General features: G+C 26.4%; 1 protein-coding gene across 1 annotated transcript in view; it reads left to right on the forward strand.

Moving 5' to 3' along the window:
* The first annotated feature begins 19,500 nt into the window (after positions 1 to 19,500).
* The window catches only part of LOC122512288 (lachesin-like), a 37,744-nt gene continuing 31,431 nt past the window's right edge, over positions 19,501 to 25,813 (forward strand). The window contains exon 1 of the mRNA XM_043628037.1: positions 19,501 to 19,634. The gene's annotated coding sequence lies outside the window, so the exon portion shown is untranslated. The remainder of the gene's footprint in view (positions 19,635 to 25,813) is intronic.

Genomic DNA, 25,813 nt, shown 5'->3' on the forward strand with positions numbered 1-25,813 from the left:
AAAAAGGACAAAAAGTTTGTAAATTGTATACGATATAATTTGGGGAATTTTTGAGAAATTACAAATGATTGCAGAAATTTCAATTATTTTCAAAAGTAATAAAATTCTTTGCTGAAATTCAATTATATTCAAAAAAATTTTTAAATTCTGGTAAACATTTCTATTATCTTTACATAAATAATAAAATTCTTCTCCGAAATTCTATTATTTTCAAAAAATTTTAAGAAAATTCTTGGCAAAATTTCAATTATTTTCAAAAATGTTCCTCATTTCAATGTTTTTCAATATCTACTATTTTAATAAAATTTTTCCAAAACAATATAATTATTTTTAAAAAATTTAATTATTTTCATAAAATAATAAACATTTAATAGGAATTCAATTATTTACAAATGTAATACTACTTTAAAATTAATTAATCGAAAAAATTCAATTATTTTCAAAAATAAAGTTTTCCAGAAGAATCCAATTATTTAAAATAAAATTCTCATAATATTCATTATATTTCGAAAAAATTAATTATTTAAAACAATTTTTATAAAATTCTTATGAAGAATTCCATTATTTTCAAAAATAACAAAATTTTTTACAAAAATAATTTAATTCTTTTTAAACATTTTAATAACATTTTTTGCAATAATTCAATTATTTTAAATAAATAATATAAATTTTTCAGGAATTCAAATATTTTTGAAAATTTTAATAAAATTCTTTGCAACTATTCAATTATTTACATAAATAATAAAATCCATGACCGAATTTCAATTATTTTTAATATAATTTTACAGAAATTGCTTAAAAAAAATGTAATTATTGTTAAAAATTTTAATTTCAATTCGTCGAGAAAATCAATTACTTAAAAAAAATTTTTTTTAAATTCTTTGGAAGAATTCAATTATTTTCATAAATAACAATATTCATTACAAGAATTCAATTATTTTTAAAAGTAATGCATTTTTTCTTGTAAATTCAATTATTCAAAAAAATTCTTATTAAACCGTTCGAAAGAATTCAATTATTTTCATAAATAATAAGAATTATAATAGAATTCTTTGTAAAATTGAATTATTTTTAAAAACTTTTCACAATTCAATGATTTTCAATATCTATTATTAGAGGTGTGCAAAAAGCTCGAAACCCGAAGCTCGAGCGGGTATTTTCGAGCATTTCATTTTTCGAGCCGAGCCGAGCCGAGCCGATTCAGTTCGAGCTCGAGCCGAGTTCGGGCCGAGCCGAGCTTTATAAAAAGCTCGAATAATTTCGGGTACTCGAATTTTTCGGGTACCCGATACATCGAGCCCGGCTCGGCTCGGCTTTTCGAGCTTTTTGCACACCTCTATCTATTATTTTTAAAAAATTTCCAAACAAAATTCAATTATTTAAAAATTTTATGTAAAAATCTTCGTGAGAGTTCCATTTTTTTGAGAATAATAAAAATTTCTCAGGAATTCAATTATTTATGAAAATTTTTTATAAAATTGTTAACAACTATTCAATTATTTTCATAAATATTAAAAATCATCAAAGAATTTCAATTATTTTTAATACAATTTTAATCGAATTCTTCGAAAAATGTAATTATTCTTTGAAATTTTATTAAAATTCGTTATCAATTTAAAAATTTGTTAATAAAATTTATTTAAAATTGAATTTCAGTTAAAATTTTAGATAATAATTGAATCCTAAAAGCCGTATAGCGTGAATTTTTATAAATAATTGAATTTTGAAATTAATTTTTTTGAAAAAGGTTAATTGAAGTTTTTATTTTCGAATATGTATTTAATTGAAGAATTTACGAATAATTGAGATTTCGTAAAAGTGATTTAAAGAAGAATTTTAGTTAAAAATTGTTGAAAATAATAATTGAATTGATAATGATTTTATCACTCGGTTATCATGTTTTATAGTTGGGGAAAATTTAATTTATTATTCTAAGTATAAAATTTTCTCTTATTTGACTCGGACTGTTGATATATTTTTTTTTCGTAATTTTTCATTTTTGGTCCGTAAAGTACGTATTTTTAAATACTGTGTCACTGGTTCGAACCCTGATAATTTTTTTAAAAATTTTCATTTTATATTCATAATTTATAACGTTGGTGACATTTACAATGATTTAGAAGAAAAAATAATTTTCTATTCAAACTTTTGTCTCAATAAAACTTTTAATCTTGAACAAAAAAAGTTAAAAAAGGAAAATTTTGTAAACGTAAAATATTGTTTTCTGAGTGAAAAACAGTTTTTTTCTTCAAATCGTTGATGACAAACGTTGTGAATGCTTCTCCCACGTCATTTATAAGTCCCGTGTAGAAATTTCCCCATTTGTCCCTATCTCTAGTAGGGACCTCGCTAGATTCTGACTAGAATCTCTAGTCTAGAAAAACTAGTCGGGCTTCAATCAAATTCTAGTTAGATAATTCAGACTGGAAAAAACTCACTAGGACCTTATCGATTTCAAACTAGACAAACTAGTGTACAAGTATGACATACATAAATTATCTTTCTATAGATATAAATAATTCAGATTAATAGATAGAAAAACTTACTAGCATTATTTATTAAAAAATTTTGCATATTATTTAATTATTTAATTTTTTAACATTTTTTAAACAAAATTTTAAATATTGTAGAATATTTTTACAAAAAATTCCAATAAAGCAATTTTATTAAATAAAAATCTTTTATTTAATATGTAAATTAAAAGAATAAAACATAAATAAATATTAATTATGTGGGTATAACTAATTTTTATTACCTAAATATTGTAATATTATTCGTAAAAATAATTTTTTTTTAAAAAGATATGTATGTGCAATTATACTTTAAAATGTTTTTCACAATTAATGCAAGTATTTAATAATAATTAAAAAGATGCTATAATATTATAATTACAATAATAAATTGAATAATATAATTATAATAATTATAGTAAATATAAAAAGCACTGCAATTAGTAATGTTTAATTTTTCAATAATGTCATAATTAATTATTATTAACTATCATTAGGAATGCAGAGTTAAATAAGAGTGATGAATAATAACTCCCTAAAATTCAGAGTAAATATTATGAATTAATTATATCTATAACGTTATTGAAAAATTAAACATAACTAATTTATTACATTACTTTTTATATTTTTATATTTACTATAATTGTTTTAATAAATAATAATAATAATAAATAATATAATAATAAATAATATATTACAATATTTAGTTAATAAAAATTAATTATATCCACATAATTAATATTTATTTATGGTTTATTCTTTTTTAATTTACTTAATAAATAAAAGATTTTGTTTAAATAATTAAAAAATTAAGTAATCAAATAATATGCAAACTTTTTTAATAAATAATGCTTGTAAGAATCATCTAACTAGAATTAGATTGGAACCCGACTAGTTTTTCTCGACTAGAGATTCTAGTCAGAATCTAGCGAGAGCCCTACTAGAGATAGGGACAAATGGCGGAATTTCCAAACGGGATGTACTTTAAGCGGAAGTCCATCCAACCTATCATGGCCGAGAGGTATGTGTATCCGTCTGGTGTCCCCAAGGTCCAAGGTTCGAACCCTCATAGGCACGAGATTTTTCGTGTGCAACAATCATTAATAATGTTAATATGAATGGAGAATTCAATTATAAATAAGTTAAGTTGAAAAATAATAATTTTTAAAACCGGTAGAAGTGAACTAGAACTTCTAGTCGGGGCCCTATCAACTAGAGCGTGACAAAATCGACTAGAACCCCACCAGTTTCTCTAGTTGGAGCCCTTTTTCAAATGGGGTAAACTGGTGAGGTCCCCACTAGAACCCGACCACCATTTCTACACGGGTGTTATCAAATAAAATTTAAGCAATGTATTTTTTTTTAACCTTTTATTAGGTCGATTCTTAAAATCTGGAAAAAAAATTTTAGAAGGCCTGGAAAACCTGGAAATGTCAGGGAAATTTTTTTCAGATCATTCACATAAATAAAAATTATATATAAAATAGGACTTATCACTCAGCTGGTGCATCTAGAAGATAGTCCATACAAAACACAGAATAATAACATTTCGTGGCCCTTTATTGTTCATGGCTCCAAGGTTTGTCGACATTAATGAAATAATTTGTTAATCCTTAATTATTAAGTAATAATTAAATATTATGATTATAATTATAGGTCTGATAATTATGTAGAAACAATATAAGTAGAATGTGATCACAATTGATATTAAAACAAAAAATAGCAACAACAATAAAAAAAACTGCTGTCAAGTAGTATCCCTACTAGTTCTGTAAAGGTTGATTTTTGTCTTACTGGACGCGTCAAACTTTAATAATAAATATTGTTTTCGATGATGAAATCACGAACGCATAAAATAGAATTAAATTCAGGTAGTATGTATGCATATATGCCTGCGCGTACAATAGACTACCCACTGCGTTTATTACTAATAGAACAAACCTTTAGAACAATAGGTCCCTTGTAAAGTTTTATAACCCAGATACCCGTATTAAGGAGCAGGCCTTTAGTTTTTATTTCTCTCTAATCATAAACTTTTAGTTAAAATAATGAAATAATTTCAAATTAGCACAATAAAATCAGAACTCTAAAATAAAGGTAGTCTTTTGTTTCACCGATAACAATAACTTACCAATACAGGTGTCATCATGTCAGAAATTATAGTGAATGAAAGAGTAAGATGAGTCAACGAACTGTGCATTACGAGAAGTTTTAAACTATGAATGAAATATGAATGACATGTATGAATGAAGTCATACATACATCCATTAAATTTATACACTACTTTACTGTTAAAAACTATATCAATTTAAATGGGTGATAAAATTAAAAATGTCATTTTCGTCTGCTCCTGAAATTTTGATTTTTGAATGTTGGAATTAAAATATCGAAAATAATCGATACTCTTTTCTTGTTGACTAGAATATATTATGCATAAAATTAATGGTCGTCGAGTAGATGAAAGCAAATTTTAATTTTCACCAGGTGCAAAGCGACAGGCAGAAATTATAAGAAATTCTCTGCTTCCGTTTATTCTTTCAGCAAATAAATTTTTTGCTAATTTAAAAAGTGGAAATATTTGTATAACAATAATGAATGTTTCAGCATAAATTAAATTAAAAAAATCTTTTTATTATGATTTGACATAAATTATATGGGGCTTTCGAGGCTACGACAACATAAAGGAATTGATACATAAAAATTTTAAGATTATCACATTCGAAAATAAAAGCTTAAGATGCAGTGTACACTGAATTGTATTGCTTAGCGAATAAATTAGCCACATCCTTGCTGTTACTTGCACTTTCATCCCTAAGAAACATAGAATTTGGTAATCTATTTTCCCTACTTGAAGGATTAATATACCTCCAAAATAATTTATGGTTGTTAGAGATAGAACTTAACATTCTTAAGACGTAGGGCTTGTTGCACTACCCAGTTTTTTATTCAGCTCTCAAATCAGAAATTATTTCACTATGATCGCAAGAAAATGGTCTCACTAGATCAGAAATAAAGAACCACAGCGAATTTCATACAGACAATAACCTGTCTTTAATATCTTGATAAATGAAAAAGAATTAAATGCAGGTGAGCATTTCATTGCACAATTATTCAATAAAGACGTTTTCAACATTAGACCTCGACATTTTGAGCCAGAAGCTTTAAATGTTAAATTTAGCGTGAATAATTCCAAAAACGCTCGAAGTTTAACTGCTAGGAGTCACGCCTTAATATTTGAAGTATAAAGAATAGATAAGGTGTGGAATATTATCTAATAAGAGGAAAGATCTACTGAATGATAATAATTATATCCACACTTTTACCATAATGTAATAATTAGAAAATTAAACATGCTTTGTAATAGTCATTGATTGAAATTCGTCAAAATGTTTCCTTGTAGCAAAAAATAGTTTTTTTTTTATTTCGTTGTTCCGGCTGCAAAATAAAAAAGTCAACATGATTTGGGAAATTAGTTACCAAAATATTAAAATTGTATAAATACTATAAATATATTATTGACAAATTTTGAAATACGATATCAAATTTGTAACTCTGGGAATGTACATAAAATGAGGACAGTCGATATTGTTACCATGAAAATATCTTTATCTACTCACATTTGGGTAATATAGTTTATTAATTTTTATATGATAAATTACTCAAAACAGTCAATCAGGGTTGCCACGCAACCTGGAAACCTGGAAAACCTGGAAAAGTCAGGGAATTTTGATTGGAATCCTGAAAAATTATTGTTTTCTAAAGTTATTGTGCTTATTCTTGAAATCTAATTTTTTTTTAATTCAATTTTCTTAATTCAATTTTAAATAGTTGCCTTTACAATATTTCTTCGGAATAATTCAATTATTTTCATAAATAATCAAAAAATTTATAGATTTATCATTATTTTCATAAATAATAAAACTCATCGCAAAATGGCAATTATTTTTAATACAATTTTAATGGAATTTCTCGAAAAATGTATAATTATTCTTCAAAATTTTATTCAAATTCATCAAAGAAATTCAATTATTTTCAAACGTAATAAAATTCTTCGCAAAAATTCAATTATGGTCAAAAGTTAAAAAAATTTCAATTATTTTCAAAAATTCTAATGAATTTCCAAAAGAAATGAATTATTTTAAAATTTTTTTATAAATATCTTCGCAATAATTCTATTATTTTCAAAAATATTCAATTTATGTTTACAAAGATTCAATTATTATTTTCATAAATAATAAAACTCATTGCAGAATTTAAATTATTTTTGATACAATTTTAATCGAATTCTTCGAAAAATGTAATTATACTTAAAATTTTATTAAAATTCGTCAAAAGAATTTAATTATTTAAAAATTTGTTAATAAAATTCTTTATGAGAATTCAATTTTGAGAAACATTCAATTATTCAATAAATTATTTATTTTTGTATTAAAAATAATTAGGTATTTAAAAAGAAATATTATTAAAAAATTCGTCTCAAGAATTCAATTATTTTCAAAAGTAATAAAATTCTTACCAGAAATTTAATTATGGTCAAAAGTTTAAAAAAAAGTTATAGTCATAATTTCAATTATTTTTATAAATATTAAAATTTTTCTCTAAAATTCAATTATTTTCAAAAATTTTAATAAAATTCTTTACAAAATTTCAATTATTTTCAAAAACTTTTCTCAATTCAATGAAATTTTTTTACAGAGATTAAGTTATTTTTAGTACATTTTTAATCTAATTTCTCGAAAAATGAAATTATTCTTAAAAATTTTATTGAAATTCGTGAAAAGAATTTTAATTACCTATTTAAAAATTTGTTGATATAAAATTTTTTAAATGAGAGTTGAATTTTAAAAAACATTCAATTCTTCAATAAATTATTTTTTTTTGTCTTTGAATAATATTGAATTGTAGAATTTTCTAATAATAATTGATTGAAATATGAATTTCAGTTAAAACTTTAGATAATAATTGAGTTTTGAAAAGCAGGTCTCAAATTATTATCTTTGAATGTTTGAATTGTTCATACTTTTAGCTTAAAATTGTGTAGATTTAATTTTTTTGTAAAAGTTGAATTGGATATTTTTGAAGTTATTTAAAGTTTTTATTTTCTAATATATATTTGATTGAAGAATTTCCGAATACCTGAATAATCGATGAAATTTCGTAAAATTAAATTGTAAACAAAAGGATTTGAAAATGTTGAAAGAAATTTTTCAGAAATTATTAATAATAATTAATTTACACTTTAGAAAGAAGAATTTTAGTTAAAAATTGTGAAAAACAATAATTGAATTAAAATAATGAAAGTAATTTCTAATAAGTTACAGTAACAATATTCTTATAATAATAAACTAATGATTTTGTCAGTCGGCCATCTTTAATTATTATAAAACATGAAGATATCGATTGCTCCGAGTCGAAGACTCGGAGTGATCGATATTTTCATGTTTTATAACAATTTTTTATAAGTTGCTTAATTTCAAAAAGGTTTGAATTAAAAATTTTGTAAAATATAAATGTAGTTTTAAAAACCTGGAAAAATTTCGTTTTTTAACCTGGAAAAGTCAGGGAATTTGAAATGAGGAAAAGCGTGGCAACCCTGGTCATTGATTGAAATTCGACAAAATGTTTATTAATATTTAAATATTAAATTCAGAAATTAATTTATAAATGTTTTTAAAGTATGACATTAATTGCAAATATTGAAATACTTAAAGTATAATATCCTTGTCAGGTGATACTGATAAACCATAATAAAATGCTGTCCGTTGTTTTTTTTTGGAATTGCATGTTAATTAGGTCAAGTTGCTCTCTTGAATTGTAGGTCGAATGTAATTTGGGTTTGGAAACAGTAGCTCTCTTTTTGTATGTACTTTTCTTTTGGCAAACGCCACATATTTCAAAAACTCCATAATACATTCCCTCTATTCGATTTCCACTACCATGGTCTAATCTAGAAATACAAATTTAGATGAACTTCAAACAACTTTTTATTTGTAACACAATATAAATCTTTTTCTATCGATGACACAAAAGCCAAAAATCACGCGTTTTTCGTAGTTTTTGAAGATTTCAAATACTTTTGAATTATTATAATTAAATAACGAGATCATTTATAAATGAATAAATTAGAGAGTATCTGCATTTGATGCATTCTACTGTTCTTATAGTACGCTTAGTGCTAAAACTTGTTATTACGTGCCACGGGCAATATTAATGACCCTCGGAGTCTTTTGAAGAATGGATCATAATAATATGTCTATCAACATCAATTGACAGGTAAAGAAGTTTGTTTTCAGGGTTCTCATGAAGATCAATTAGTTTTTAAACATATTTTCAATTAAATAAGTTACTATATTATTTTTATCACTGCAAAAATAGTTACATTAATTTTTAGTAGAATTATAGATAAATAAATACTATTACTTAGTATTTCAAGATCGGACAATAAAATTATCGACACTATCGATTGATCTGAAGGGTACTTGATAGTTAAAATTAGAGAAAACTGATTTTTATCCCCTAAAATGTACGGTACCTTAAAATAAAAAATTTACAATTGAACCGAAATAAAAAGATAGTATCTCCAAGCTATTGGATGGAAATGCAGGCTATTGGTAGAACTATCCTGACCTGATTTAGAAGATTTTGTTATTAATCTTCCGAATAAATTTCAAAATATCCTGAGGGTTATATTAATCACTATAGCAATTTAGCAACCTAGATAGTAAAATCTTTGTAAACAGTGCTACAATTATCTTTCGTACGTGTGCTTTCACTGGATGAAGCATATCCGATAGATTTGACTTGAACTATTTTAATGGTTGTATCATAATTGAAAATTAATCTAAACTAATATTAATACTAATTAGTTTTCCTTATTTGATTCTTGAAAGTAGGGGAGACCGAGGGGGGAAAGTAACAAGGCTTAATATAAGAATTTCGAAATTTAAAATAGAAATTCTATTTACTGTATTATACAGTAGATCTAATATGGTGGAGTAATGTAAAATTTAAAGAAAAATTAAAATACGATTGTTTATAGTGATATGCGGAATCAGATATTTTAAAATTTTATGAATGCAAACTTTTCTACATTTAAAAACGTAATTTCTATTATAATATCTAAAGATTTTATATTTATAGTTTAAAAATTTGTCCGTGGAACAAATGTTTAGTTCTTTAATTGTATGCTTATCAGGATATTAATGATGAACCAAAATTTATTTCAAATTTGAGATAGAACACTAAATTGATTAATTAATATAAAAGCCTTTTCTAATCAATCACATTGTGATAAGGACAATATCCATTCTATTTATAGAGAACAGACACACCTCTTACATAAATGGGAAGTATCTTAGAAAGAATATGAGAGTAGAAATTTATCCTCGCCTGAAAATTTAACCGTGAATGATGCCGAGACAATAATGTTACCAGGAAACTTTTTCACGTGGGCCCCGTGACAGATTTTGTGGTTATAGACAAATTATATAAATTAAGAAATATTTGAAATTTAAAATTTTAACAGAGCCTAGTCTTATGTTCCTTCGAATTTTGGGAGAATTGTTAAATTTTGAAAAAAATGTTTCGACAGAAATGAAAAAAAAACGTTCTCTTTAAATCTGACTAAAATTTGAGTGCAGTAATTTAGTTTTGTTTACGATATAAAATGTTATGTGAGAAGATACATTATGTAGTACCTCATTATAAGCACCTTAATCTCTTTCGTTTAACTCGCTGAAGTTCTTATAGTTAACCAACAATCTTTCATCTGCTGGTCCGAGGTCTGATGATTGTGACTGTCACCTGTCAAAGATTAACTTTCTCACGAAGAAATAATAAAAGAGCAGCTAAGGAAAAAGAGATTTCTTGCTTCAGTGAGTTATAATGAGAAAAGTAATTCCAATTTAAATAACATTTTTCAAGTGTTAGGAAAATACAGTTAGACAAATATATTAAAGTCGAGGAAACTTGGTCAAAAGTAAATTTTTTACCAAGAGAATTATAACCAATTGCCCTAAGGAAGTGGATTGTCACGATATGTCAGATTTGAGAAAAAATATCTAGTTCTTGAAAATAGTTGTAATACTTTAAATTTAAAATAATATTTTTTTAAAATTATACATATTTGCACATAAAGGGTACTGTGAACTTTATTTTGACATATTTTATTTATAAAAAATAATTTTTTTTTAAAACTTCTTTTTGGTCTTGTTCATTCACAATAAGATAGAAAAAATGGACAGACGCTCCGACATTACAAACTTGAATGTTTGGGGAATATTCAACGAATCGGAATTTATCAGAAAAATTTAAAAATTGAAATTTTTACGGTTTGATGTAATTGTATGGTCAAATGTAGAATAACGTATAAATATAAAATAAATATATATTTATATATAATAGAATACAGTTGGTTAATCTTTTTGAATTACTGCAGAATAATATGACCGTTTTATAACTTGGCTTGGGTTCCGAAAGACATCTGTTAAAGGCACTATCTGATACTACTTCTTGATTGAAGATTATGATGCTTTTACAGAAAAAGGTTATATTCTTTTATCTGATATTTGAAAAATTCAATTATTATAGTTTTTCTCTTTTCTAATAAAAAGAATTTTGTTTTTGATTAATTTTCAGATACATAGCTCGAGAAATAAGACCTAAAACATGTTTCATTTGTTGTATACTACTTGAAATTTAATTTTTAAGTTGGAGAGAATATTTACAGAATATTAATTAATAAGATCATTCTTTACAGCTGTTACGTCCTAAAAAATGGAAAATAACGATACTTGTTGTTTTAATTAAATATATAATTATTAAATTATTTTCAAGTCTGGATTTTTACATCCAATAGCTTGGGGATACGTTCTATTTCTTGTTTCTTTGATTCAGTTAATTAAAAGTTTGAGAATTTGGAATAAATTACATACATGCACAGCTGACGTATATGCAACCTTTCTGGCAATGGGAGGATTCGATTCAAAGGTTAAAAAGAAATTTAGAAGAAAGAACAAAGCAATTAAAATTTTTACTTACTTTTGATAAAAGTCAAAGATTTAAAGTCGAAGTCAAAACTGGAGCGAAGATGATTAGATGGAGTTGATGTTGGAATTATTATAACCTTTAAAATTTTGAATTCAATACTTGAAAACTTGAAGAGATTAAAATTTGAATGACTTTAAATTTAAACTTGAATATAATTTGCATTAATCCATTAATATTAATTGAAAAATTGTAAATACCATCATCATAATTCAATAGATAGTAATGCATAGAAGTTAAGACACTGGAAAATTGCTATAGTTAACTTATCTGTTACGAACTTTGAAAATCCTGAACTGCATAAATCGCAAAGTTCGATGTACCACTGGTAATAAAGAGAGTCCATATACTATCGATTTGTTTTCTCTTCTTGCCGTGTAGATAGCGAAAGGTACGCGTAAGGTTCAGGGGTCTTGTAAAGATATTAGATGGCGATGGCAGTAGCACGGAAACCCCATCAGCTCTGTGCTCGTAAATTTGAAGAAACTGCCGAAACTCGATCCAGTCATCCTCTCCATCTCTCTTCGTATATAGGCCTACATAAGAATATACTACACAAAGAAACCTCTCAAGTTTGTGCAAACTTCAATGTGCGTTGGAAAATGAATTCTTCAAAACTTATTAAAATTCACTCTTTTGGTTTCGAAACCAGATCACATAATGACCCTTGTACAGTATAATAATAAATTGGATCCAGTGATCATCAAGTTTCCCTTTAATTTGTTATTGTACATTATATTAGGTCTCCTTCTAATCTCCAATCAATTAATATGATGGCACACCTGTTGTTTCTGCACCTGTAGGTGTTTACTGGTTTACCACCACAACAATGTGGAAATGTTTTGGGTTTTGATTTCCCTAAGTGGTAACTATTGATAATTTCATTTTTATATTTTTAGTGAAAAACATATTGTAATTTAAATGAACTCATTATTAATGTCAACATTATGATGTAACAATTACAGTTTAAACCCATAGAAACATTTTGTAACAGAAATCATACACATATTATGTACCTAACATTCAAAAGGAATTTGTAATTAAAATTTAAATAATTAAATGAAGGTTAAATTATCAGAACACTAAGTTATGATAATTGTGGTATTGTCACTACGTGAACGTAATTATGACTTTGTAACGAAATAAACTGACTGTTGACAATTGATTTGCATGGGGTTTTATAGTAGCAAATCTTCCCTAGTGGGAGACAATAAGATCAAAATTCACCCTCATTTATAAGCTTGACTCCTAGATCATCTCAAGAATTGAATCACCTTTTGGAGCTTTGTGAACACCTGCATCACATATAGTATATCGCGAGTATCATTACTCTCCATGGGACAGGAAACATTCCCATCAGTAAAACTACGCTGTCTTCTCTCAACATACATGTATGAATCAAGTCCACTTATAATATGGTATATTTATAATTTTATGTGAGTGAATTTATACATCGAGTCTCATATAGTTTAAGTGCTACGAGGAATAAAAAAAATTTACATTGTAGTTTGTCAATTGTCAACTATGAAATTCGATAAATAGATTATTTATTTGAAGAGCATTTTATACTCTAAACTGTAAAATTATTTTTAGAAGACAATACATTGAACAACAGTTGCAAAGGTTTTCTGCCAAAGCAAATTGAAAGAAACATTTCTAAGCTAAACAAAGCCTTATGCTTGGGGTTCCGATTTTGAACCTTAGGCTAGTCGAGTTAATACTAAATATATTACGTCTGCAGAACGAAATTTAAGAGTTAGTTTTCGCATTTGCCTGGACTACATGCTATTGGGTTTTCTCTCTAGAGGAGAGAGAAACTGCAGAAAACTTCTCTTGCGTACAGCCAGTTTATCGACAGTCGAGTTTTAATGCTGTGTACTGGACAATAATCGACAGTGCACATTATTATAGCAAAGGCGTCAAAACTCCCGCTTGATGTCACCCATCCGAGTACTAACCGCACTCAATTGAGTTTAACCTCGATGATCGCAAGCCACGGAGCATCACCACCCGAACAAAATCATTGATAGGGTAAGGGTTGTGGTCACTCCCGCGTAACTTTTTGACAGAATGTAGATGCATCAAATCCAACGAATGTTATAGCCAAGCGATAACACAATGCATATCAATACAGTAACTTTATATTTTGTGTTTCAATATAATTATACCAAACCATAATATTCACTACCAAACATTTTTTTCATGACTTTTTAACGCGGTTGCCTTTTATTGTTGGCACTTCAATTGCTTCCGTTCTGCTCATCAATTATTTTTCTGTCAAATCATAAAACATCGAGTGTTGATATTAACATAATTAATTTCTCACAACTATCTAGTTTTTATGCAACTACATCAATATACATTGATTGTAATCGACCTTGTACATTTAAAGCATTCCAAAAAGCATACCAGCTATTGGCTATGAAAACATTGTATAGAAGCTAAAGAATGATGTGAAAAGTGCTATCTTCTACTGTTGTTATTTGGAGCTGAAAGCTTTTGAAATAAATAAATTTTTTGCTTTATTCCTGGTGAGGTTTTTTTCTTTTAATTCTACAATTTTTTGGTAGATTTTTCAAGGGTGCATACAACTGAACTAAATAATTTTTTACACAAAAATGTCAACTTTAATTTTTAACCAAAATTTTTCTCGTTGATGCAACGGATGTTTAATGTCGATATTAATTTTAAAATTTGTATGATTGATATAATTGATGATTAAGGTGCAGTAATCTATTAGCCCATATTATCATGTGTTTTCTGAATTAAAAGTTTTGTTTTATAAATTGATGATTTTAAAAAACGTATATATCTATTTGTCGTATTATGATCAAAATTCTTTAAAATTTTTACAAATTTTTCTTTCATATAATATAGTTTTTTAAGATAAATTTTTTGACCTATTAACGAACCTTTTCCTGTTAGTTACTTCACTCACTGTCAAAGTTATAAACTAGTGTTGCACGTCGAGCAATACACGGTCGATAAATTCTCGACGAAATAACAATTAAAACAATTGAATTTAATAGTTTCGTATCACTTTTTTATGAAAGGAGACGAAGAAACAAATGATATATTAGGGTAACTGTACCAATTGTCGAGGGTTTTAGGCAACATGTGACTTTGACATTTTTTTTCTCGGAAGTAAATGCACTTTAAAATTTGATTTTTGTATATTTGGACGAAGGATCTAATAATGTTTAATATTCATTTTTATTTTTTTAATATAAACTAAATTGTTAAGCAAAAAATATATTTAAAAGTCAATCGAGCAAAAGCACCATTTGTCGATGGTCTTGTGCTAATTTCTCGAGGGTCTGTTCCAATTGTCGAGGGTATGACATTTTTAAACATATAACCCAATATAACCTAACAATTAACCTGTACAGATATTAGAAAATCGAGTAGATATTTATTTTTTCGATAAAAATATTATAGAACATTACCAGAAAACAAATATATTTATTTAACTATAATTAAATAATTTATAATATCGATATAAAACATTTTTATAGTAGATGATACAGGACAGAAAATTATTTAACTGTTTTTTAAACTTTTATAAATAAGTTAATTAAATTTAATCAATTTTGTTAATCAGACATTAATTGAAAAAATAAATTAATTTAAGTCACATTAAATTTGTAAACGAATAAAATAAACTTTTATTACGAACTGTAAATATAATGGTTAATTATAATTAAACTATAGTACAAAATTTTTTAGTTTTAAATAATGCATTTTTTTATTAATTTTTTTCCGTCTTCCTTGTTTTTTTTGGTTGATTATTTTCTGTTGGTTGTAAATTTTTGGAGCATTTTTTTTCTTTTTCTCTGTACCTATAAATGTTTGGCATTTATGTTTGACGTTTAGTAAATAAACACTTAACCATCGATAAATGGTACATCAGCGAAAAAAGTGACTACACCAATTTTCGAGTCATTACCTCGAAAAATGGAACTGTCAAAAAAAAGGAACCAAATACCGATGATTTGCTTTTAAAAAATATTAAATATTTTTTTTAACAAAAAAACATGCATACAAAATTAATTTGGTTCTTGTACAAAATTATAATAATAATTTTGTACACAAAAAGTCATTATAAATACGTTTAATTTGCATTTCTAAAAATCTCTTTTAATCAACCTGAAGTATTAAGAAAACGGAGATTCGTGTAAATTTCACAGCAGTGAATTATAATATTAATTAAATAATTATTTTAGTAGAATCGCTACGAAATTTGTATATATAAATATACAGTTGAAAATACAAAGATTATTTAGAAATTTTTTTTGTCCTTAAATATTATATATTATACTATTTATCTAAAAAAGAAAATTATTATCCTCGACAATTGGAGCACCCTCGGCAATTGGTGCAGTTACCCTATAAACATTTAAAAAATTGAAAATTTTGAAAGGCGTAATTTTTTATTGTTTTCTGGTTTTTAATTTTTTAATTTAATAACAAATGAATGTTCTCTCTGCACATATTGACAAGCTATTTCATACAATCAGTACTCCTATATTCTTAAAGTTTCTGTAAGGCATAAAAAAGGTACAATATCAAGGTTGACGCTTTAAAAATTAGAGTTCAGTATATATCTAAACAATGTTGTAATGAATTTTACAGTGTAATCACAAGAATAGTAATCAAATATTATATTTGTTTCTCTGCTGAGTCTATTAATAGATAAATTGTTGTTTAAATCCATTAACTTTCCAGTAGGCAAAAAATACATTGACGTTCGTTGAACGTATTCCTAAGATATACAGTTGATACAGCTCGAATGGTGAAATTGCTTGGCTTGCGATCATCGAGATTTATGACGTGTTAAGATTCATCATTTACACTTTTGCCATAATCTAATCGAATTATGACAAAAAACAAAAGTTTTAAGAGATTTGCAAATACTTTTTCTATTTTATTTTAATAACTGATTTCTTTTGCATAATTACATTCAGAAAATCTGATGTCTATTCTTTTTGCTAATATTTCTTTTATTGCTTTCAAGAACTTTACTCACTTTTGTTCTTTACGTGCGGAATTAAAAGTAAAAGGGAATTTCCGGATTTAAATGCAATTAGCTTTTTTAAATTCCATTCTGTTCTAGAATGAAATTGTTACTGTGCTATACCTATTTAGGCAATATAACAATTGTTAAACTCATTTCAAGTTTAATATACGTTTTTTATTTATAATATTTTCCAAGTAGTTTTGTTAATTGAAAATTCGTCATACATTGTTAAGTCAAAACAAGAAACCTTCTTAAATATACCTATGTTCCTCGTTATAAATTAGTTTCAGGAAATAAGAATCTAATTTGGGATGAGGATAAGTCAATGAGCCTACTAAATGTTGTGAGAAAATATTATATTTAAAAACCAAGGAATTGACAATAATACAATGAGTATATTTAAAATTAATAATTTAGAAAAGATTTTTCGACAAATATACAAATGATGTTTTTCGATTACTGTATATTGAAATAATTTTAAAATTAATAATCTTACTTTTAAGGAATAACAATTACTGCTGGTGTTTGATCTGGAAGTCGATTCTGTAACTATTCCACTTCCCACTTTCACTTCTCACATTCTATTTTCCACTCCCACATTCACTTCCCACTCATACATTCCACTTTCACTTCCCACATTCCACTCAGAATTTGACTTCCCATACCCACTTCTCACTTCCCACATTCCACTCAGAATTTGACTTCCCACAACAACTTTCCACTCTCACTTCCCACCTTCCACTTCCTACTTCCCATTTTCAATTCCCACATTCCACTTCCATTTTGACTTCCCACTCTTACTTCTCACTTCCCACACCCACTTCTCATTGCCCTCTATTACTTCTCACATTCCACTTTAACTTCCCAAATTCCACTCCCTCTTTGACTTCCCACATTCCACTTCCCAGACCAACTTCTCATTCTCACTTCCCACCTTCCACTTCCTACTTCCCATTTTTACTTCCTACATTCCACTCCCATTCTCACTGCCCTCTATCACTTCTCGCTTCCCAAATTCCACTTATCACTCCCTCTTTGGCTTCCTACATTCCTCTTCCCAAACCAATTTTTCACTCTCACTTCCCACTCCACACCTTCTACTTCCCACCTACCACTTCCCACTTTCTACTGACACTTTTCAGTTTTACACACTTCTCACTCTCCTTACCCACTTTCACTTCCTACTTTTCCGACTTCTCACTCCAATTTTCCACTTTCTCTTCCCACTTCCACTCTCACACTTTTATATGAAAATACCTGATTAACGATTTTGACTGTATTTGGACACTAAGGGTAAATTTTTTTAAAGTTATTTGTTAACATTTTTTGTCTATATACAAAAATAAAAACCTGTAAATGAATAGAATTGGCGAATGTGGGAGTTGAAAGTGTAATGTGAAAAGTGAAAGTGGGAAGTGAAAGTGAAAAGGGGAAGGTGTGAAGTGGATGTCAGAAGTGAAAGTGGAAGGTGGGAATAAAGAGTGAAAAGGGGAAGGTGTGGAGTGGGAAGTAGAATACAATAAGTGGAAGGTGGCAAGTGTGAGTGGAAAGGTTACAGAATGTTGGAAGTAGGAGCAGGAAGTGAAAGTGGAAGGTGGGAAGTGAGAGTAAAAGGTGAGAGTGGAAAGTGGGAGTTGGAAGTGGGTGTTGGAAGTGGGTGTGGGAAATGAATGTGGGAAGTGAAAGTGGAATGTGAAAAGTGGAAGGTGGGGAGTGAAAGTGAAGGTGAGAGTGGAAAGTGTGAGATGGGAAGAAAGAGTTGGAAGTGGATGTGGAAAATAAAAGTGGGAAGTGGAAGGTGGGAAGTGTGAGTGGGGAGTGGAAAGGTTACAGAATGTTGGAAGTAGGAGCAGGAAGTGAAAGTGGAAAGTGGGAAGTGAGAGTGGAAAGTGGGAGTTGGAAGTGGGTGTGGGAAATGAATGTGGGAAGTGAATGTGGACGGTGGGGAGTGAAAGTGAAGGTGAGAGTGGAAAGTGTGAAATGGGAAGTAAGAGTTGGAAGTGAGTGTGGGAAATAAAAGTGGGAAGTGGAAGGTGGGAAGTGAGAGTGAAAAGTGGAAGGTGAGAGTGGAAAGTGGGTGTCGGAAGTGAGAGTAGTGGGAGTAAAAAGTGGGTGTGAAAAGTGGAAGGTGGGAAGTGAAAGTAGGAAGTGAGAGTAAAAAGGGAAAGGTGTGAAGTTTAGGAAAATTATTAAATTGTATTTTTAAAATTGGTGTATTTTATAAGATGTTGAATCGAAGTTCGTTTAAAAAATAATACAATTGAAGGTATACCGTAGTTCACTAACTTCTTAATGATGTACTTGAGTATGTACTTTTTAAAACAATGTGTTGAGCTTGATTTCCAAAAAATACTGTCTGACAAAATAGAACTGCTACCGCTTTTTATATAAAATCACCTCATTAGCCTAATGCTTCTTGAATCATATACGTGTTGATTTCGGTACTTTGCGAATGTCAACAAAGAAGTTACGGACGTAATATACATTCTGTAACATAAAATATTTCCAGAAAAGCATGTGTCAGTTCTGAAAGCAGAATATTATACTCTTTATTGGTAGGTACTCTGTCTCTGTCTGCAAGTTGTGTTGAACCAATTTCAAAATTTTTAATTACATAATTTTTTTTCCGCTTTGTTTTCAGTCTCCAGTGCAAATTACCTAAATGGTTTTATCTTTCCAAGACACAAGAACTGCAACGCTTCTGTCTTTGCGATTAAATCATGCTTGCTTTTCGCTCTCTTCTCCTCTCTCGTGCTTTTATCATTCTCTTATTTCCTCTTCCCGCCTTTAAACATTTTTCCTGTTTTTATTTCTCTCGCGCCTATCCTGTTTCCTTTGCTTCTCTCCTTCTCACGTGAATGTGGAGCTTGCGCGCTGATTCTGCATCGGTTGCACTCGACGGAAGAGTGTCAGGATCCGAACAGTTCACCGGTATTCTTCAATACATATGGTTTGGTTGCGAAATGCCCACCCACCAATCGAATCACGTGCGTCGCGGCGACGTGTTCTAATATCAACTCTCGCCTTAAATGTGATTTCCTCCATTTTCAAAATTTTCCCAAGTGAGTGGTTTTCTTATTTTAAAAGGACATTTTCAATTATACTCTCGCAGTGTTATTTGACAACTTTTTTTTATAATTTCTAAAACTCAAGAAGCAAACATTCTAATACTATTTTTAAATCTTAATTAGTTTTAGTCCTAATGATAAGTTTCGCGTAATTTATATAATATATATTCAATCGAAATATTAACTTTCTTAAAGAAACTTTTTTCTTAAAAATTAGTTTTTGTAGATTACGAAACGATGGAAAATTTCTCGACAAATATTAAAATTTCAAGTCTCGGTATTGGCAAATGTGGTCTAGATCCCGCTCTCGTTAAGTCTCGATCAATCTACTTTAGTCTCTCATCTACTTGACGTGAACAATTTGGATTGAACTTAAAGTAAACACATTAAAAGTTCCATACATTTTAGTTTCGCTATTCATTATTACTCATTTCAAACTTTATATTTCGCATAAATTTTCATGATCCAACTGTGGAAATAGTGACAATGAAGAGTAAATTGGTTTAAATCATTTGATTGGGAAGTCAGTTTGCCGTTTATTTGCGAAACCAAATTTTTATTTAGACGTTTATAAAGAGGAAAACTACTTTTAAACAAACAATAATACTTGTAGAGAAAATTATGTATTACTATAAAATGCATCGCATTTTTAAAATTCAATTTGGTTTTTAAAAGAAATCTCTATATTTTAATTTAAAGTGCATCATTATTATGACTACTTTCAAACAATATTAATTATATTCTTGTATAGGAAAATAATATTACTATAATTCCAATTTCCTGAATTTATTAGGACATCCGAAGGATATCCTGAATATCAAAATGATATTAGGGGTCCTAAGTAAAGCTCTTTTTCACATGATTTAGATTTAGACTTTTGATGAATCACATGAAATGATTTAAAAATCTTGCCTCGAATAATATAGGTATAACAAAACAAATGCTAATTCTGCCTTTTTCAAAGTGTAATCATAAAATTTATAACGTAAAGAATTTTATAAATATTAAGATGGTTCATCCAACAGAATGCAGACCTCTAGAAAAATAATTAATTAGAATTTAAATAATTGAGGAACAATTTTTCAAAAGTTGATAAATCCATTTTTCAAAAAATTGAGATAAACACACTTTCGAAATATTAAAATCCTTAGAAATCGATTTATCACTGTTCAATGAAAAAAAATTTATTACCAAAGAATTTTCAATTTAAAAAATATTTTGGCCTAACCTTGATGATTTTTAATTTTAATTTTTAATTTTTTTATTAGAAAAAATTACCAAAAACTTTTTAAATTCCCTTATTATAATAGATTTTAATTACAAACGGAGCGTTTTAAATAGAAAAAATATTCAAAAATGAATAATTTATAACAATCTTTCTACATTAAAGATAATTTTAATAATGGTGATGTGAAAAAATTGTCATTTGTTTAAATTTCTCGAAATGACAAAATTTGGATTTATCAGGTTTTGAAAACTTACTCCTCAATTAAAATAGTATTATTAATAGTATTTTTTGGAAAAACAAAAGTATCAATTTTCGAGAAAAAAATTGCCCATCAAAATTCATTTTGTTTTTGTACAATTTACACATGATCCTTCTGCAGAATTTTTTTTAAAATGATGCAATTTTAATGCAATATATGGCTTATTTTCTTCAAAAAACAATTCTCTAGAACTTTAACGTTTAAAATTTTAAAACAAGCACGTCATTTTGAAAATATGCGTTTATTTGGTTGAAAGAAAATTTTGACTTTTTTTAAGGAAATAAGCATATTTTCAAAATCATTTCTTAAAAAAAAAACATTAGTACATTAAAATCGAATCATTTTTAAAAAATTGTATAGAAGCGATAAAATAAGAAATTTGAATTACATGTGCAAATTGTAAAATAATAAATTTTTGTAAGTTTTAAATATTTTTTCTTGAAAATTAATATTTGCTTTTCTATAAAACTTTATTAATAAAAGAATTTCAATTTTTTAAATGTTAATTGATTATTGCTTCTTCATAGGAAGTATGGCAATTTTGGAAAATAAGACTTTTTCCAAAATTTTGTTAAGAAATGTATGAGTAACTTTAATAGTCGCATAACTATAGTCGCAACTTGTAGAACATTAAGAAACGCTCCGATTGACCTATTTTTGAACCTAATTTGATTAGAAATTACAAACTTATTGGTATTTTAAAAACCAAAAAATGTAAAGAAAGTCTTATTTTTGAAATTTTTTTTAAAAATATGGAAGTTGTTTTTAAAGTCTTATAAATAACATGCAGAACTTTAATAATCGTTTTGATTTACCTATTTTTTTAACCGAATTCGATCATAAATACGAAATTATTGTTATTTAAAATCAAAAAATTATGGAAAATTGGAAAATATAATTTTAAAAATTTATAGTATAAATAATTTTATAATTGCAGAAAAATTTAAAGTGATAAAAATTTATGTAATAATAAAGAAATGGAATAAATTGATCGAAAAAAACTGCATGAGGAAGCAAAGTGTTCATGAAATGAACACAATAAATTCATCTTTTAACTTGGCAGCGGTTTTTTAAAGACTTAATTTCTTTGGATCAAGTTTCTTAAATGGCTAAAACATTTCGATATAATAGAAAAGTTTATAAAAAAGATATATCGGACACCCTTTAATTGAATTATTTTATTAATTATTTAAAATTTTTCTTAATATTATAAAGTTATTTTCTATCAAAAAATCCAAAACTGTAAGAAATTTGTATATTAATACATTGTTAATATAACTTTTAACATATTTTGATTTGTTGTTTGGTATAATATACCAAAGGGGACAAAAAATATAATATTTTTTGTCCCCTTTTTCAAGAAAAAAAATCTTATTACCTTCTTTGATGATAAAATAAGGTACTGTGATGCCTAGTTAGTTATTCTATTCAATTTTTGCAAAGATTGGGTTCGGAGCTCAGTTTTAATTTTGTCATTTCAGTTTATTTATTTATTTCAGTAAAAAAATTCTCGGAAGATTTAATTACTTTTCAACTACTTTAAATAATTCAAAAGATTCTCATCTTATTATAAAAAGTTGTATTGAGTACCAAAAAGTAGATGAACCATCTAAGACGGTAGTTGGAACAATAAGATTACCACTAGATATTTTATATTTTTTAATTTACCTATTAAAAATAATTTTTATTAATATAAAAAATGTATTAAATGTTTTTATTAATTATTTATTATTTTATTTTATTGTTGTACGCTTTGAAATGAGGTGCAAATTATAATCATTCATAAAATAGTAATTCAGAAAATTAAAGAAAACTTGGAATATTATTGTTAACAAGTTGACAAAGTAAAATTATGCAAATTTTTTTCTCTTTTTTAAAAATATAGAATTTTGCAAAAAAAAATTGCAAATGACAAATCAAAATTATGCAGATTTATTTTCTTTTCTTTTAAAATTTCTCTTTTTTTAAAAAATATTAAAAAATTAAACATTTTGAAGTTAAATTTATTTTTATTATTTTTAATTCTTACTTCGTATTACGATATTTTTATTTCAGATTTATTATTTTTAATTTATTAAATGTTTTATAATCAGTTTTTTATTTCATATTGTACTATTTTTGATTAAATCCCTACTACACTGCAAGAATAGGTATCTTTTTTGATATTTTAAAATAAGACGTAAGATAGAAAAATGGTATCTTATCCTGGCGTATCCGGAAATTAGAATTTTTTCTATTGAATTATAAGTTGTATGCAAATTCAAAAATAAAATGAAAAACCAGATTTTTTCAAAATAAATATATAAATATAAATAAAAAATACATATTTAAATAGAAATTTTTTAAAACTTTTCATTTATTTTGGTTATACATGAAAATGAAATAGATGAAAAAATATTAATATAATATTAAAAGCAATGATTTATATAAAAAAATTACAGTGAACCTTTATCAAAATTGATATTATTTTACATACCTAATATATTAATATAATATAAATATTTTATTTCAATATTTTATTTATAAAATTTTATTTTTTATTTTTTTATTTATAATATTTTATTTTTAATATTTTATTCTTAATATTTTATTTATAATATTTTATTTTTAATATTTTATTCTTAATATTTTATTTTTAATATTTTATTTTTAATATTTTATTCTTAATATTTTATTTTTAATATTTTATTTTTAATATTTATTCTTAATATTTTATTTTAATATTTTATTTATAACTAGCTGTCGTACCCGTCTTCGACGGGTTTTAGTTTCTACCAATACATTTAAGTTTCTACCAATCTGGAAAATCAGGAAATAGCTAGGGAATTTAATTTGACCGGAAAAAAATAATAATTAGTTACCATTATAGCTATTTTAGTAGGAAAATATTACTATTTGAATCAGTGATTGACTTTTTGTTATCAAATTAGTTATTTTAACCAATTCAAATGCAGAGAACAATATTTATCAATTTGTAGTACTTTAATTAATGTATTAAAAAAATTAAATTTTCCATACAGTTTTTGGAGTTATAGTAGAGTCTAATTGGAACTAATTGTATCGCAAGTAGACCCTACGTTACGACTGCTAAAACCTAACATAAGACCTAAATTTTAGGCTGAAAGTAGGGCTTAAATTTTGACTCGGGTCTGTTTTCATAAATATTATACATCAATAAAAATTGAAGTAAAAAGCAATTTTTTAAAAGCGAATTAATATAATGAAACCTTTTCTTAATTTGATAGGAAAATTCCCGGTTCGGCATATTCCCAGCTTTTTACAGTTTTTCCCGTTTGGTAGATACCCAGTTAAATGTATTAGTATAAACAGAAAACTGTACGACAGCAAGTAATACAATCTATATTTATATGAACTTAAGAAACAGTATTTTCATAAAATAAGTAAATTTTTATAGCCATTTGTAGATTTATTTATGGATAAAATCAAGTAAATTTAAATTTGACAAAAAAGAGATAAACCGTGAAAAGTTTGGACAAAGCAGGGAATTTTGTTAAACAAAAATAGACACCGTGTTAACGGTATCTTTACATTGCTCAAAACATCTCTTAAAGTTAAATCTAGAGTTAAAATGAAAAAACGTTTTAACATGTAAGTTTTTGCCTAGTGGCATAATATGCTTGTATTGTATCACAGGTGACTTACAATTCTTGACATCCTGCGAAATCATTTTAATCATAAAAAATTTCCATTTTCAATATTTCTGAACTTCTTGAAAATATTAGATTGATTTGATAAATAATTTTGAATTGCACTATTTTGACATCAAAATATTAATCAGAGACTCCAAAAATACTACTGAATTATACTTCATATAGTAATTAGTATCGATTTTTTGATATATTGAAAATTTTTTTATATTTCTTGTAGGATAGTATTTTTTGCAAAATTATGATAAAATCTGACTAAATAACATATAATATTCATTTTTAGAAAGTTTAAAAGCTATCCATTAAAAATTGTGAAATTTGGAAATTTTCCATTTTTCAAGTTTTTGAAAATATTTTTATATTTACATCTTAGTTGTAGAATAGTATTTTTTGAAAAATTATGCTAAAATGTGACCAAATAACATGTAATACTCAAATATAGAAAGTTTAAAAGCAATCCATAAAAAAATGTAAAATTTTGAAATTTTCGATTTTTTGAAAACATTTTTATACTTACATATTAGTTATAGGACTTTATTTTTTGCAAAGTTATGCTATAATGTGACTAAATCCTTATTAATAAAATCAGATGTCTGTCTGTACATTGCTTAAAACTTCAAAATGTTAACATGATTAGTTATTATGGACATCAGAGATTCCAAAAATGTTCTTAAAAAATTTAATGTATGTATGTATATGTGTATGTATGTATGTATGTATGTATGTTTGTCTGTCACAAAAACTTTGTACCCCAATCACACAAAAACATGTGAATCGATTTAAGTCCAACTTGGTAGGTTATTAGGTATTGACCCAAGGAAGGTTTATAAATTTACAGATTTAAAAAATATTAATTAGAACGGGAGATATTCAATTTTTTCAAAAAATTCAAAAAATCGAAAATTTCAAAATTTTTTATTTTTCATGGATTGCTTTTGAAGTTTATATACTTGAGTATTATATGTTATTTAGTCACATTATAGCATAACTTTGCAAAAAATAAAGTCCTATAACTAAT

The sequence above is a fragment of the Leptopilina heterotoma genome, unplaced genomic scaffold, assembly GCF_015476425.1.
Source record: "Leptopilina heterotoma isolate Lh14 unplaced genomic scaffold, ASM1547642v1 Lhet_97, whole genome shotgun sequence".
Lineage (NCBI taxonomy): Eukaryota > Metazoa > Arthropoda > Insecta > Hymenoptera > Figitidae > Leptopilina > Leptopilina heterotoma.